This window comes from Mesoplodon densirostris, chromosome 3 (genome assembly GCF_025265405.1).
Source record: "Mesoplodon densirostris isolate mMesDen1 chromosome 3, mMesDen1 primary haplotype, whole genome shotgun sequence".
Lineage (NCBI taxonomy): Eukaryota > Metazoa > Chordata > Mammalia > Artiodactyla > Ziphiidae > Mesoplodon > Mesoplodon densirostris.
This window is the reverse complement of record NC_082663.1, coordinates 107,483,212-107,500,606: the sequence shown is the minus strand read 5'-3', so window position 1 is coordinate 107,500,606 and position 17,395 is coordinate 107,483,212. Positions and strand designations below refer to the sequence as shown.

Here is a 17,395-nt window from a genome sequence, read left to right as displayed (position 1 = left end):
TGGGCTTCAGCAGGTGACATTAAGATTCAAGACCAGATGACTGCAGGGCCTTGCCTCTTTAGATTCCTGAGGTCTTCTCCACCCCTCAAACTGGAGATGAGTTTACACCAGAATCAGTGCACTGGGGGAGAGGGAGGCAAATCTGAAGACTTAAGACGAGCAAACCGCAGAATCACTCAGAGGCATCAGAAAATGTAGTCTGAGATTCTACAACAGCCCAGACTTTTTTTCCTTGTTCCTTTTCATCATTTATAAGTAAAATGTGGAACAAGCCATAGGAAATAATAGTTACACTACCTAGAGTTATATCGCATTTTCTATGTTCCCCCAACTTTTATTTTTTAAATATATATTTTTTACTTTTTCCTTTCAGAAATCCTGGGATATAAATAGGGCCACAATTGTTATCCTTATTTTTGAGATGAGAACAGTGAGGCCCAGAAAGGGGAAGTGGCCTCCATCAGGTCATGCAGCGAGTAAAAGGCATCCCAAGGAAGAATACCCAGTTCTGCTCTCATTTAGTCCAGAAAATTTACCCTACTGGCTTTAAGCGTCCCTTTCCTCCTTTTCCCTTTGGTGGTTCTCTTTTGAACGTCATCCCTCACCAACTGTGGAGTGAAGATGGATCCCTGTTCAGAGTTGCAGAGAACTGTTGTTTAAAGGTTCCCCAAGGGGCCTGTTTCTATTGCTTACCTACAAAGCCAATGTTTGAATGTGTGATAGAAGTCCCTTAGAGGTATCTTCTAGGATTCCTCCCACCCAAGACTGCTGTAATTAGCTCTGCTAACAACTGTGATTGAACACAGCTAGTTGTAGTCATTGTTCACCGACAGGCACAGATATGAGCCACATGTTAGCAAGTGGTGTTCTAAACGGTGTTCCGGGCTTGGTTAAACTCATGTAAGGCACTTATCGGAAATGCTGTTCCCAAACTCGGCTAGCAGCAGGCAGTGTCATGGCAACACCTTCCACAGCCACCAGAGATGGCCATAACAGATCCCCAGTGAGTGTAACACCATGCAATGAGAGAGACTTGGTCTATTTTGACCTTGCCCAGGAACTGGCTGCCCCTCCTTCAGATGGAAAACATAGGTGTGGCCCTGCACGATTATGAGAAAAAGCAGTCTTCATCTTCCTGATCCTTAAGACTCCCACAGTTTCAGATCTTCTCTATAAGAACACTTGTAAGGGAAAGTTACAATGTGTGGTACATTCAGCCTATGCTTTTCAGAGGCTGTGCTCTTATTAGAAGCAAAACAAAATGCTGCTTACTAACACCTGCCCGTGAGGACTGAGCCAAGAGGCAGTGTGGGTGTTGGAAGGAAGGTGTTGCCCTGGCAGTAAATCCAAGTTGCTCACACCAAAGGAAGTGTTTCTAGGGAAGCTATCTGAGCAAGAGGTAAATACTTAGTCATTCAACAGGCCATAAATAACTGCTTCACCTCCAACAAGTGGAGATCTGATTCCAAAGATCTCACAAAATGGGGTGATAGCATTTCTATTCATTCTACCCTTTATTCACAATACACATTCCTTCATCAAAAAATCTACAAACAATAAATGTGGGAGAGGGTGTGGAGAAAAGGGAACCCTCTTGCACTGTTGGTGGGAATGTAAATTGATACAGCCACTATGGAGAACAGCATGGAGGTTCCTTAAAAAACTAAAAATAGAACTACCATATGATCCAGCAATCCCACGACTGAGCATATACCCTGAGAAAACCATAATTCAAAAAGAGACATGCACCACAATGTTCATTGCAGCTCTATTTACAATAGCCAGGACATGGAAGCAACCTAAGTGTCCATCAACAGATGAATGGATAAAGAAGATGTGGCACATATATACAATGGAATATTACTCAGCCATAAAAATAAATGAAACTGAGTTATCTGTAGTGAGGTGGATGGACCTACAGAGTCTGTTGTACAGAGTGAAGTCAGAAAGAGAAAAGCAAATACCGTATGCTAACACATATATATGGAATTTAAAAAACAAACAAACAAAATGGTCATGAAGAACCTAGGGTCAGGACGGGAATAAAGACGCAGACCTAGTAGAGAATGGACTTGAGGATACGGGGATGGGGAAGGGTAAGTTGTGACAAAGTGAGAGAGAGGCATGGACATATATACACTACCAAATGTAAAATAGATAGCTAGTGGGAAGCAGCCGCATAGCACAGGGAGATCAGCCTGGTGCTTTGTGACCACCTGGCGGGGGGATAGGGAAGGTGGGAGAGAGACGCAAGAGGGAGGGGATATGGGGATATATGTATATGTATAGGTGATTCACTTTGTTATACAGCAGAAACTAACACACATTGTAAAGCAATTATACTCCAATGAAGATGTAAAAAATAAATAAAAAGAAATGTAAGAATCTCTGTAATCAAACCCTTGTTGACAAGGTGTTAAAAAGCTATAATTTGGCTGCTTGCTGTTATTTCAACAATAGTTTTTACATTAGGATTCTAAATAATTTAACAAAAAAAGGACCCAGCCTTTCTGTGGTCTAAAACACCCTGCTGTATATATCCTGTGCCTTCTCACCTACTCCTCAGTTCACAAAATTTTATGATTCTACTTCTTAAATGTTTTCTCAAATCTGTCCTTGTTCCAGTGCTCACCGCTGCTGTCATAGTTGAGGGCTCCATCATCTCTTGCCTATACACTACACTAGCCTAGTCTCCTAAATAGTCTCCCCTGCTCACTGCCCTCCCACCCCATCCCTCATCGACCTCATCACCACCTCCAATTATCCTTCCAAATCACAGCCCTAATCAAACCACTCACAAACCTACCATGGCTCTACAAAAATGAAAACCAAACTGCAGAACTTAGTATGGCAGTAAAAGCTCTGCACCTAGCCCCCATCTCCTGTACCCTTCACATATCCTAAACTTCATCTTTTCCAGATAACTTGCCCTTGCATAAAAGCATAATCACTTTGACTACATATTTGAGCATGTCTTCCTTCTTTACAAAAATCACCCTTTTTGACTTAGCTCAAATGCCATTTCCTCCAGGAAATTTTCCACCACTTTCTTCCAGTACGTACTAATTAATCACTCTTTTCACCAAGTTCATATAGCACACACATATAAAGTGTGCATATATATATATATATATATATATATTTACTGAGATATACCATACAACTCACCCATTTAAAGTACATGATTTAATCGTCTTTTAGAACAGTCACAGAGTTGTGCAACTATCACCACAATTTTAAAACATTTTAATCACCCCCAAAAGAAACCCTGTACCCACTAACGGTTCCTCCCCATCTCCTCCCCTGGCCCAACTCCCCAGCCCTAGGCAACCACTAATCTATTTTCTATTTTCTTTCTCTATAGATTTGCCTATTCAGGACATTTTATATAAATGGAATCATACAATATGTGGTTCTTTCTGACTGGCTTCTTTCATTTAGCATAATTTTTTCAAACTTTATCCCTGTTGTAGCGTGTATCAGTACTTCATTCCATTTTATTGTTGAATAATAGTTTGTTGTATAGATATACCACATTTTATTTATCCATTTATCAACTGATAGATATTTGGGTTGTTTCAACTTTTTAGTGATTATGAATAATGCCTCATATACACTTTGATTATCACTTAATATGTGCAGCTTAGTATTATAGAGTTTTGGGTTTTTTGGCCTATGTCTTGCTCTATCACTTGATTATAAACTCCTTGTGGACCAAAACCATTATTTTACTCTGCAATCTCCACATAGCAAGTATTAAATACGTGTTTGAAAAATGGATGAAAAGGCAGATACTATAGGTTCTTAGTATGCTGAATATCATACAAGGTACTCAGAATAAAAACATTAGGGTGGACCCAATAATAATCCAAGAGTGGACCCGGTAAGTTTACCCAGTAAATTATAACATTCAAACAATGTTAGTTCTTAAATAAACTTTCATCTCTGCATTATTACCTGGAATTCCACACATGTATTCCGCAGTTGATTATTTCATGGAGGTAGTTCTTTTGCTAATAATAGTTGTGAACTGGTGGGCAGAACCTGGGAGACACCAGACCTTTTCTCCTAAATTGACTCCACGATGTCTTATTGTTGCTTGACTGAGGTTATTATTCTAATCGACTGTAGTGGCTCCCAACCTTGGCTGAGCAGCAGAATCCCCTCCTCAAGATACACATTATCTGGGTCCCACTTCCCAGATTATGATTCTGTACTTTGGGTAGGGGCCCAGGTGCTCACATGTTGTTAAAGCTATAATGATGTTTCTGATACACAGCCAGGTTCAAGAATTCCTATTTCAAAAGTTGCTCTGAGGTTAAAAAGAATTAATTTTATAGAGCACGTATGAGCACTTTACTCCTGGAGTGTATTTTACTCATCGTGGGATCATGCCCATTAATACTACCTAACATTTATAAGGCACTTTTAGTTGGAAAGAGCTTTGAAGTCATCTTTTATTAGCTAGGCTTGCATGCTGGGTGACCTTGTACAAATCACATAATCCCTTAGTATCTTAAATTTCCTCAAATGTAAACTGTAGGCGGTAATACTGACCCACCCTCAAGGGGTATTGTGGAGACTAATGGGGGACTATAAGGCACTCAGCAAACATAAAAATGTTACATGCATGCTTATTAGACAGATATGAAGTCCTAGTCACAGCCTTTAAAATGAGACAAATACCAAAATAACTCTTAAACAAGACTTCCTGCAACCTTCATTGTCAACTGAAACATCCTTTCCCAGCACTAAAGTACAGCAATTCTCTCTTTCCACTAAGACTAGTAAGCAGAAATAATCTGCAGTCACAAAGAGCTAATGATAGCAGCAAATAAATATATAAAACAGTCCTGAAATATAGTTTGTTAACCTTCTCATTTATCATTCATAATGCAATTAAAGATTATATCTATAAATACACTCTTCTGAAAAATATTCTTAGAAAACATTTGGGCATGTTCACACAAGTCTTTAAGCTGCTGCTGCATACTCACTGTTGATGTTAAGCTTGAAGCTGTTTCCAACATTGCTGATGGTTTTTAATGTGGTTATATTTAGCCTCTCCCGTCTCCCTCACGTGGCTGGAAGAATATATGGCCAAAATTAGACTTTGATACCTACCTCAAGTTGGAGGTAGGTAAAAATGGGGAGGCAGAGGAACAGTCTCCAGCCTTGGAATCAGAGACAGATCTCATAAGGATGATGACCCACAACTAAGGACTCATTTGCACTATATTTTCAGCTTCTTGGAAAAGGTCAGAAAACAGACATGGTTTTTCTTTTTCTCCATTTTGCTTTGAAAGGGCCACAAAAATTTCAAGGGCCAGGTCCAATTACATATTCCAGTTCATTTACAATTGAATAGTTTCTGTGACTCTGAATGCAAATTAGTGCCCTCATGCCCACCACAGCTGATTTGAGCCAAGCATGAACTTTCTGGGGCCACTTGACATTGACCATGCTCTTTCCTCCTTGGGCCTCTGAGGGTTTTGGTTTTATTCCCAAGGGAAGTTGTCTCCTTTGATTAAGCTCAGGACCTGCTAACAATTAAATTTATTGAGTACTTATATCTGTGGATAATACTGTAATGCTTATTGTGGAGGCTACCAAAAGTTCCTTGATAGGCTTACAGGGTTGCTATAACTCAAGACCTTGGGTCCTTGAGTCAGGACAAGACCAACAACTTCCCCACAGAAACTCCTAGGGTTTGGTCAGCTGACATACTCGTTTCTTGGGGACTTCTAGACTGGCCTTTGGCAGACACCAAGTTGAAATGTCATTTAACTTCTCACACAACATTTTCCTACTTGCGACATCCCATTAGCCCTCTGTGAAGATTCAGAAGCTCCTGTGTAAAGAGCCTCCATACAGGAAGACTATTGGTTGGGGAAATTATCTATTTTGCATAGTTATTATTTTTTAAATAAGGTTAATTCCAGCATGTTTCTACCTCAATAATCTTTGAGAGTCTCGGCATTTTTGCTGAACATCTTAAGGGGAGAAAGAGCCACGTAGGCTTCATTTCAATGGTTAGGAGAAATTAATGCTAATACATGCCTTCAATGGGATTCACTTGGTACTCTGAACACTTTCTTCCATCAATACAGAGAATCCCCAGAAGTATCCATGGTGGATTTTTCTTCTGTAAAGAGATGCAAAAGGTTACAATAAGTTGTCTGATTTCCTGTGAGTCTTTCAAAGTCCTGTTTTCTCCATATCTCAAGGTAAGCATGCCAGCTTTGCAGATCTAGAAGTCAAAATATTATAAATTAGTTTCATCACTTTCCTCAGTGAAACACAGGTCACCACGTCTCAGCCCATTGCTTTACTTGAAATCAGAGGGGAAAGTCATGCATTTTAAGACAGGAGAAATCAGGTACAATTTTCTGGTCTAGTGCTTGTTTCCCATATCTTTCACAGGAGATCCTTAAGATCTAAGATCTGAGATGAGATTTAATCATCCTTACCTATTAACTGTACTTTCTTTCAACTTCTTAAAACACACACACACATACACACAAACAAATATGGAGAAACAACCATTTACTCATGAATCTATGGCTTGGGTCATAAAACACAATCTGGGCAAAGCCAAACAAGGCACTAGAGGGTTGAGAGATAGGAGAATGTTGTGCATTGCATCTAGAATTTTTAAATGCCCCATTTTGGTGGTTCCTACTTGTCTTCATGCAGAAAGTCAAAACTGGCCTGTCATTTGTGGTAGATATTTACCCTGGAGGAAGACTTCGCTGATTGATCATGGATAGGCATTTTCAAAGAAAACTCTTCCACAAAACCAGATTGAGATAAAAAGCACCCTTCTTAACAGACGTTAAATTTTTTCACTTTTAATTTTTACATCACCTAAACATCCACCCACCTCCTTAGAGCATCTCTTTATTCCTTTACAGAAAGATTTAAGTAAGCAATCTTTTTCCTTGCTAAATATTTTTGGGTTAACAGTAATGCTTCTCTCACTTGTATTTTAGTCCTGATGATTAAACAGTAAAAATGCTAATTAGTAGCCTGTATCTGGAGAGAAAAAGCTATTTCTTGATGGGCAAAATTCAATCTGAGATGGAGACCTCACAGGGCACTAAGATAAACAGGTTAGGTTACATGCTAAGGGGAAGGGATGAAGGATAGAATTGACCAACTCCAGAAAGAGATTCTGGTTTAGTGGAAACACTAAGCTGAGGTCAGAATGTATTAAAGATACTCACAAGACTAAAGTTATAAAAATGCAGACATTTGTTGTTAATTGTAGGGCAGAGAGAATAGGGGGAAATACCCTTTGTCTTTTTTAACTTGGAGCTGACTTTAGATATGGAATAACTTACATGTTAAGAAATTAGATTTATTTCTAGCCTGTTTACTTTTTGTTTCTGGAAAGACAATGGCTAGAGTGAGGGGCATATTATTAGATGGGCATCCTGAGTACATTGTCCGGAATTTGCACTCATTCTCCCCATAAGTACATATTCATGAGGAAGTGAAGAGTGCTCCTTTGGAATTCCTCATCTGTGAGTTATTACCTACATGATCGTTTTTTCATCCAGTTAAGGAAGGAAAAATAACATGTATCTTGTTGGAATGCTGTGAAGTTTAGAAAAGCTGATGTATGGGAAAATACCTGGAAACTAAGCATATAATAATAGCACTCAGTACAAGTTAGAATAATGAGTGAATGAGAGAAGTCAGAAATGAGTCCAGTGCCCATTGCCCACAGGCTAAAATCTATATATTTAGCTGGGAATTCAGTGCCCTGGAAAATCTGCTCTTTTCCACTCTCCAGCCTTTTTTCCTCAACTGCCCTGCTTCAGTCAAACATTCTCTAATACATCTTGAATTTGCCCATCTTTGTGTCTCTGTGTCATTCCCACTACCCTCAGCCTCTATTTGCCAAAATTCTACCCATCTCTCAAGGGTCTCAAATCCCACTGTCTCTAGGAATCTTAGGGCACTCACCCTCTCCTCCTCTAAACCCTGTCTAGATCACTCCGGAAGACATAATCCACCAACCACTTATTGTCCCAGAAGACTGCAAGCTCCTGCAATGCAGGGGCCTCATATACAGTACCCACCTCTGTGTACCACAGACCATGGTGCCTTGCCAAGAGTAGGTGCTGATTAGCCTCATGATTGAATGAATGCATGATTTGTCACCCTGCCCCTGTTGTGCTCTTGGACAAAACACTTTGCCTCTTTCAGTCTCAGCTGCCTCAGCTGGGAACAGAGGATAACAGCACGGATGTACTCCCCAGGTGTGCTGTGAAGAATAAACCAATGACTGAAAAGCAATTTGAAATGTAAAATGAAATGCTATATATAAATGTTACATAATCAAAATCATTTCCCTCTGTATTATGTTTTATTTGGCTTTGTATCTTGGAATCCTTTGTGAGTTTCAGAATTTCACAGATGCAATACCATGCACATTAGCACCTAAATTCTCTTGGGTAATAAATGATTGTGTGTGTTATAGTGCATGGCTACTTTTCCCTGACATACTTACACATGAATTTGTCATTATTTGGGGTATTCATAATAACTAATGATAGAATTCATTTCTAAGGGATCATCCATTTTTTTTCCTTCTTTGGCTAGCCAGTTATCATTCCAATATTATTGCCTCAAGGGAACTAACTTCCATTAAACCCAAACCCAGATGATGAGCACAGTTTAGAAGCCCAAATCTTCTAGGAGCTTACAATCTAAGATCTGGAAATTGGTTTGGAGTTTTGAATCACTTGTTTTCTATGGCCTTCTTTCTGCCGAACTCTGAATCCCTCATTTGCTTTGCTGTAATGTATGTGTTACCGAGTGCTCACTGTAGCCTGATTTTCTAGGTACCAGGAAAGGCTGTATTAGCACACTCCCCATGAAAGTAAGACAATGATAGTTTTATTTCTTTATTTATTTTGCGGTACGCGGGCCTCTCACTGCCGCGGCCTCTCCCATTGCGGGGCACAGGCTCCGGACGCGCAGGCTCCGCGGCATGTGGGATCCTCCCAGACCGGGGCATGAACCTGTGTCCCCTGCATCGGCAGGCGGACTCTCAACCACTGCGCCACCAGGGAAGCCCGACAATGGTAGTTTTAAATGCTATTTCCTTTCTTAGTATGTTCAAGGAAGAGGTTGCCTATAGAAAAATATGATTTTTGGAATATCTCCAGTACCTATAAAAAGAGAATTTTGACTTTTACTGCATAGCAGGATACTATTCCTGGAATAGTACTTCCACATAGATAGAAAGTGAGGAAGAGATGGCAGCGACACCATAAGGTAGCTGTGAGGATCAAGTGAGTCATTAGATGAAAAGGCTCAGAACAGTGCAGAGCATAAAGTAATTGCTCAATTAATATTAGAGGTTATTATTACTGGTAGAGGGCCCACTATCAGGCTGGCCCTGTGCTGAGAGTTTGAGACTCTTGTCTGAGACGCATAACAAGCCAGTAAGAAAAACCTTATCACCTCCACCCCCACTCCATCTGGCTCTGAGAAACTAAGGTACTTGTCCAAGGTCTCAAAGTTAGAAAGCAGTGGAAAGAAAATCCAACCCTTGGTCTATGGTACTTTCCAGAGCCCATATTCTTTGTCCTGTTTCTTAGTAGCCTTACTGTTCCTAGTTTTTACTTAGGTTAGGAGTCCATTTTTCCTCCCTGAGCACATGATTCTCCCTTCCCCAATGTCTAATTCCTCAGTGTTACTCATTTTGTTATGAAATTTTTTAATTAAGACTATTTTTCTATCTTCTGGTATACTTCTGACCAGTCTGCCTAATTTTTATATCAGGCCATTTTCTCACAATCATTTTAGTCTTTCATCAGACTTGTACTCACATAGTGAGTTTAATGTAGTTTAAGTTTAATGTAGTTTTTCTTCTGGGGCATATGTGAGGAAATCCCATGTTTTTGTGGAATAGAGGCTTCCCTTCCCCACCCATTTCTGTTATCATATTTTTTACTTAGTTGGGTCTGTAGCAATATAACTCTCATATGGAACAGTGGCATTTTCATTCAAATGCAATAAGCTGTCATTGTTTTGTGGGTAGTATCATCCTGGCCACAGATATTGTGCCAGAGTACTCTCTCTGTTACAAAAATATCTTCTAGTTGTGGTGTACAAACTAACACCATACTTTAGTTTGCCAAAAACACCTAGATGATATTTTGTAGTCTATATTACAATTAATATTTCAAAGTGCCTTATCATTAGTTATCTCTCCTACCTCTGTGAAATTAATCAGAAGTGTCACTGTAGTTTCACAGGTGGGAAACTAAGGTATGGGGACTGTTAACGGCTTGCCCAAGGTCTCATAATGAACACACAGCATAGCTGTTATTAGAATCTGCTACTTCCGACTGCATTTCTTTGCTCAACCTGTTCAAATTCTGAATAATTTTCCAAGCTGAATATATGTTAGGAGAGGTGGTAGACATGGGAAAGGGGGAAAATACTTTTCACTTAAGTAAAGCTTCTGAAACATTTGGTAATCAAAGAATAAGGATTGTGAGGGCTGTTTTCCCTCATTTCCATTCGTAGAATGAAAGGACCGTAATCCATTGAGATTAAAATGAATAGAAATTGTAAGTGTAAAAAGGAATTCTTCAGGCCCCACCATTTTCCAGTTTCAACATAATTTTGTTCTCTATTTCAGCAGTTGGTACATTTACAGTGCTGTGTCACCATCATTATGGTGTCCGCCTTAAGCAGATAAACACAGTGGATTCTGCCACTGCTGTTTTACGACCAAGGAGGCAAGGGTGAACAGAGGTTAAGTGGCTGCCAGGAGCGCTCACCACAGCAGCCACTCAGATTAGAACCCACAGCTCCTATCAGTCACACCCTATTGAAATTTAGAAGGTCCCAAAATATTCTTTCAGTGTGAGAGGTGGATGACAGTGCCTGAAGGCAAATTTGCTCACCATCCACAAAGGGACCAGCCTTGCTTCCATGGTCCCACCTCAATCTTCTCATTCCCAAGCCATACCATAAACTCCTCATTCCTTTGAGGGAAAGAACATTTCTTTTGGTGAAACTAAACAAGTGATTTCCAGGTCCAGATTTCCATGTTTTTTTGTTTGTCTAATACAAATAGGACCATAATGAGTCCTTGGCCAAGTAACAGGTCTAATTTTCCCTTGTAGAATACGGGGATGGCCCAAACTCAAGAGATCATTAAGGCGGACTGGCAACAAATGGAGTAAGTCTGCGCCTGAGTGATAAGCTCCTGTCAAATACAATTACAACAGAACATGGTGCGGAAATATGAATTGTAATCTACAGTCTTCCAATGCCATCCATTCTATAAGGGAAAATGAGACCAGTTGCTTGTCCAGGAACCCATGACAGTAATGTCTGTATGAAACAAACAGAAAACCTTGGAAATTAGGACATGGAAGTCACTTGCTTAGTTGTAACTTATTTCCTGAAAAGAAATTTCCTATTTCCTTTTTTTTAAATTAATTAATTTATTTATTCTTGGCTGCGTTGGGTCTTCGTTGCTACGCGTGGGCTTTCTGTAGTTGCGGCAAGGGGGGCCACTCTTCGTTGCGGTGCGCGGGCTTCTCATTGCGGTGGCTTCTCTTGTTGCAGAGCATGGGCTCTAGGCACATGGGCTCAGTAGTTGTGGCTCGCAGGCTCTAGAGTGCAGGCTCAGTAGTTGTGGCGTACGGGCTTAGCTGCTCCGTGGCATGTGGGATCTTCCTGGACCAGGGCTTGAACCCGTGTCTCCTGCATTGGCAGGCAGATTCTTAACCACTGCGCCACCAGGGAAGTCTCCTATTTCCTTTTTTCATCATTTAACATAAATACTACATCAAGTACAGTCAACAGCCAATGTTTGGCTCCTATTACCAAGGTGATTTTTAAAACAATCATTGGCATCTGTGAAAAACCTTCACAGGGTGTTAATATGGTAAACACTGTTGGCAAACTTCTTCTTTAGTCATATCCAGGAGTGGGAAAAAAAATCCAAGGAAATACATTTTTCCTCTATCCCCCATCCCGTCTTCAGCATAGAGACTTAGTATATATTCCATTCACGTGGTCTACATCTAATTCCTTGTGGGCAAAGGCCATTCTCCCAGGCCACTCCACGGCATGCTAAGCAACTGTTGGAATTGGATGGAATGGTCTTCCTTGCCTGTACCAGTCCTTTGGTTCATTAGATGAGGAAAGGTTTAAACATGCACAATTTCTGCATCACTAATCAATCTTTCAGGGCCCAATAAGGACTGTCCAGACCCTGATTTTCTTGCCCACCTGACTGCCTGCTTTTCCCCATTGAGACAGGGAGCTGAGGTGACACAATTTGAAACTGACTCCAAGCCAGAGCTCACCTCAGAGAGGGGCCATTTCACTACTTTTCAGCCATGGGACTTTTGCCTTCCTTCTGCCAATGACCCTCATCAGAACCTGCTCATGAGAGGTGGGCTACCTATGACGCAGGTCCTTATGGGGGCCAGGCAGCCACTGACATAACACCTGTGGAGGTCCATACGCCCTCGTATATGATCGTCTGAATAGTTACCCATACTGAGAGACTAAAACCTTTAGGACTTCTGGGATCTGAGGCAGACAATGGTCAGTGGTGTCAGGCCACCAGGGAGCTTGACCCCTCGCCTGCCATGCACACCTTCAGTTTACTAACATGGGGTGGGTGTCTACCTGTGGCAGGTGCGGTTCTAGGCACACAGAGACCGCTCCCACGCCCAGTCTACAGTCGAGGGCTTGCTAACATTCTAGGCCTCAGTCTGGAAAGCAACAACCAGCTCCGCTTTTTGACTCTTGATACCCCCAGCTCCCTATGTATGTGTGCTGCAGCCAAGGTAAGGGCTTAAACCCCGGCTGAAGAGCTGATTCGCCAAACAAACGAGCAGCAGCGACCGGAACGGACAGGAAGGGCAGAGCCCCCAAAGCCTTCCTTCGGGGCCCCTCAGCCACGACTGACCCAGCGAGCTCAGGCTGCCCCCAGGCCCGCCACTATGGGGGTCTCTAAGCTAGGCCCAGGGGCTGCCGAAGTGGAGGGTGCGAGGGCGTGCAGAGTGCGACGGCCAGGGCTGGCTCTGCGGTGTTCTGGTCCGTCCGGCAGGCCCCAGGGACAGCGGCAGGGGGAGCCACCGCTGGGGATGCCATCCTGCCGGGCAGCCCGACTGTCCAGCGCCTGTGCCTCCCTTTCGCCCGCGGTCTCTGCGCAAGTGCCCGGGAGCCTTGAGTGGGGAAGGGAGCCTAGGCGTCTGGTAAGTCCCCGCTGCCGGTGGTGTGAAGGGCAGGGGTAAGGAGGGATGTGTCGCGAACCTTCCAGAGGGGGCGGGCGGAGCTGGAGTTTTGTTTCGGAGATAACCACCAGACCGCAATCAGAGCCTTTTCAGGGAGCCCGCAGCTCCCAGTTCCGGGCCCTGGCTTCCACTGGCGGCTGGGTGATCCGGCCCGGGACCCACCCCCTTTGGGTCTCAGTTTCCTCCGACTGCTGGGCCTCGTTTAGAGCCAAGTTCCGCACCTCCTGCGGGCGCCAGGGGTGGGCGGTGTCGACCAAGTCTCGGCCCGCGCAGTGCTTGGGCTTCTTGCACCACAGCGCGCCGACACGCGGCGGCTCCGGGCGGCCCCAGGCCCACAGGGGCCCTCCGGGGCCGCCACTTCCCTTCCGAGGCGTCGGGGTCCTGCCGCAGCCGCCCCCACAGCGCCAGCCCAGAACCCCGGTTCCTCACCTCAGCCAACTTCCCAGCCATGGGCGCGTCCCTCAGCCAGCCCTCGGCTGCCGGCGATTGGACGGCGGCGGCGGGGCGGAGCCGGGCGCTCGGCACCGCCCGCAGCTGCCCCAGGCCCGGGCGCCATCCTGATTGGCTGCGGGCTCCGCCAGTCACGCGTTGAAGAGCGCCCCGCCCTGGCGGGGCGGGCCCCGATCTGACCCCGCCCCCACTGCCCCCGGCCCCGCCTCCCCTCGGATCCCGGTTGCTTCAGCCCTGCTGTCCGTCTCATTCGCTGAGCAGGTCCGTGAATTGTCAGCGCGCTCCAGGCAGCTGTTGAGCCGGGGGCGGCCGCCAGGTTTGTGCTCCCTCCGAGGTGCCTGCCGGAGCCAATGTGCCCCGGTGGGCTAGGGCGAGAGCTGTCGCCGGTTCGGGGCAACTTGGGATTCAGGACCCGCAGCAGGGGCGTCGGTTTGCCATCTGGACTCGTCGACGAGGGTGAGTCGCCGCGCGCAAGGGGAGCGGCTCCTCTCGCGCTGTTCGGCAAATGGGGGACTGGACGCGTCCTGGCGCGCGTCGATCTGTCCGTCCGAGCGTGTCGGCTGTGGGGAGGTCAGGACTGACGGGATTCACTCCTTGCCAGCACCCCCACTCCCGAACTTCTTGTTTCAAAGCGTCCCAACTCAGCCCGGGACGCGGCTCTGCGTTCGCAAGAACTTGGCATGTTGTAATTGCCGTCATTAGGTGGGGTCCGGGGACGCGTCCCCTGGCCCTCTGCAGCGGCGACACGCGCGCTAGGGGCGGCCTTCGAGTCCAGTGGCGTGCGGACAGCAGTTCCTAGATGGTTGAAGACGAGTTCCTGAAAAATTAACACGCACCGGCGTCGGTGAGAGGAGATAGTCCTGTGTGTGTCTGATGCGTAGCCCGAGCCAGTGATCATCGGGCTCCGGGTGCATCTTTAGGGGTCAGAGAACTTTAGGACCAGTCGGGTTCCGTAGCAGGGGCTTCACAGCTTTGCAATTATTGAAAGGAATTGACAGCGCGGATATTAAACTTTGTAATTACTTTTTATTAGCACTTGAATCCGCATCCCTCATGAGGTGCTCAGACCTCCACATCCACCTGCAAGGTGTGTCCAAAGGACTTCGTTAAGACCGGGGGTAACTGGTGACTGTCCCAGTGCAGGGAGGCCTCGGGGAATCCAAGAAGAGGCCGTGAAAACGACCACCAGGCTGGTCGGTTGGTGTTTGTTTGAGCACCTGTGTGTTTAAGTGATGAAGTTGTGACAGAAACTGACAGCAGAGGATACAAGGTTAAACCTGACACTTTTTGTGACTCAGTCTGGGATAAATTTTTTTTCTCTCTCTCTCATTGGTAAGGGGTAAAAGCAGCTGTTTTTTTGAGGGCAGTTACATACATGTAGTTTATATTATGTGTGGACTAAATAGAATTGAATGCAATATTTTCTTGTAATTCTTATTTGATGTGAATGAGAGCTTATTGAAAGTACTAGGTAGAGACTTGGCAACAGAATTGGGGAATATTTTGATCTTTGAGGATGTATAAAAACATTGAGATATATAGCTATGCATGCATATGTAGATGTGCCTACATATGTGTGTACTTATATGTGTGTGTATAAAATTGATAAGCGAATGAAATAGAGATATGGAGGGGGAAACAGCCTTGAACTTCCTCTGGGTAGAGAGATGGACCCTCTGATCTGTGGGGTGTATGATGAGTGTGTGTATAAGCATGTTTGGATCTTCCTAGTCTGTCTGGGTCAGTGTATGTCCATGAACTTTACGAGCATTCAGTTCAATACCACTCCAAGCAGATTCCCAGTTCCTGTTTTATAGCCCAGCAGCCGCCAGCCGGCCCATCTGTTAAAACATAACATGTACACTTCAGTGGGAGCACTAGGGTGGAACGTGGGTAGGGGGCAACCCTTAGTAGAAACAAAATGCAATAAACAAAGCCTGCCTCTCAAGTCCATTTTCATTCAGAATTCAGTCTGAACATGTGATTTTTGGTGAGGGAGAAAACGAGTGTTTGATTCTTCAGAAATGGCAAACTGTATTTTGTGAAGTAATTAATAGGCATGGTTTGGGAAGGAGGAGTATATAAGGGGGAAAAAAATCCCTCTAGAAAAGAAATGTGGTGCTTGTCACATAACCATGCAACACTGGTTTACTGCTTTGCAGTAGCATGTATATCAGAAACTGTTTCCTTTCACTTCTTAAGAGAATGCATTAAAACTGAATTGTTTTGCACCAAAAAAAAAAAAAATCTTAACAGAAGTAAATAGAGCTTTATTACAGAGGCTATTTAATCTACTAGCTCTAGACTGCCTTGGTAATTCTAATGAAATGTATTTTTAGGAATTTATAACTTGTATATAAATTCATATTCAGCCTAATCACTAGTTGCAATGGTTCACAATTTATAGTTTAAAAAATAATAAGAATAAAAGCCTTTATCACAAAACTTCTGATGACTAAAAGGGTATGGGAGGAGTATAACAGCTTATTAATTTCCTGTAGCAAACTGACTGATACTTAAAAAACTATAAATTCCTTTAACAGCATAATTACTTTTGGTGACAAAATAAAGGCAATATTTTTGAGAAGCATAGTTGATATTTTACCCAATAATTTTATGCTCATAATTATATTTTAATACTGTGTTTATTATATGTGGGTAGAAAATACTGGAATGGTTCTTAAGAACTCATCACAAGTGTTGTTTTCATTTTTATGGTACTTAAACATTGGGGGGAAATATTCTAATCACTAATCTGTGTCTTTACATTTCTGATGGACTATGTAGACACAATAATTCTCCTGCCTTGATATGGATCACCTGAGTCAACTGCATTGCTCCTTAAAAATTCAGTTCATGGGCTGGACTCTATTCTCCAAGATTAGATTCAGAAATCTGGGGTGGAACTTAGGAATCTGCATCTTTTACATGCACCCACAAGTGATTCTGATGTCAGGGATCCTCTCACCATATTTTGAGAAACGCTGGAATGGCATTTATGATATAAAAGAACAATTACAGTCTGTGAGTTGATTCAACAAATAATTGTTCCAAAATTTCCAGGTGGCATTTACCAGCCATGTGAAATTTATAGCTAATGTTTTAACTCTCTGTCCTCAACAATGGTACCTTTTGTTCTGTGTTCAGAAGTGTTTTTGGACTCCTTAGCAATCCCCTAACCAGGTTAGCCCCAATTCTAAAGAAGTCTGTCTCGGGAAGCAAGGTAGTTTGAGACCTCACCCCAGCCTGTTCCATTCCCTACTCCAGCTCCAGTGAGTTCCTGGGGTGCTCTGGGGTAACTTTGTCAGTCCTAACTCACATTGTTGGGCATTTCTCCCTGAAAGGTAGAAGAATCCCAGTCCTTGAGAGCCACCTTTGACTCACTAATACTCTTTCGAGCTTGGGGGCTAGGACCTCAGCAGGGATAGTACAGACTTATCTGAGGTCAAGGAGCTCCCTGGGAAGCTGCAGCTGGTCTGCCTGTTGGTCGCGAGAGTGTCTCAGGCCACCTACCCAGAGGCCCAGGGAGTCTCATTTTCAGAAAGTCATCTTAGAAGTATTTTGAGGTGTCCAATTAATCGGGTATGTAGATTTTCTTAGCAACGCAGGGAGAGGGGTTGAGAATTGATTGCCGCCTCTCCTTTCAAATCAGCGTGATT

At 43.6% G+C, this 17,395-nt stretch overlaps 1 protein-coding gene and 1 long non-coding RNA gene across 2 annotated transcripts in view; one reads left to right on the top strand and one right to left on the bottom strand.

Annotated features, from left to right (window-relative positions):
* The window catches only part of LOC132485387 (uncharacterized), a 135,943-nt gene extending 130,866 nt beyond the window's left edge, over window positions 1–5,077 (bottom strand). Inside the window, exon 1 of the long non-coding RNA XR_009531407.1 lies at window positions 4,998–5,077. This is a non-coding gene — a long non-coding RNA (uncharacterized LOC132485387). The remainder of the gene's footprint in view (window positions 1–4,997) is intronic.
* An 8,907-nt stretch (window positions 5,078–13,984) lies between these two features.
* The window catches only part of MARCHF3 (membrane associated ring-CH-type finger 3), a 152,591-nt gene continuing 149,180 nt past the window's right edge, over window positions 13,985–17,395 (top strand). The window contains exon 1 of the mRNA XM_060093301.1: window positions 13,985–14,192. The gene's annotated coding sequence lies outside the window, so the exon portion shown is untranslated. The remainder of the gene's footprint in view (window positions 14,193–17,395) is intronic.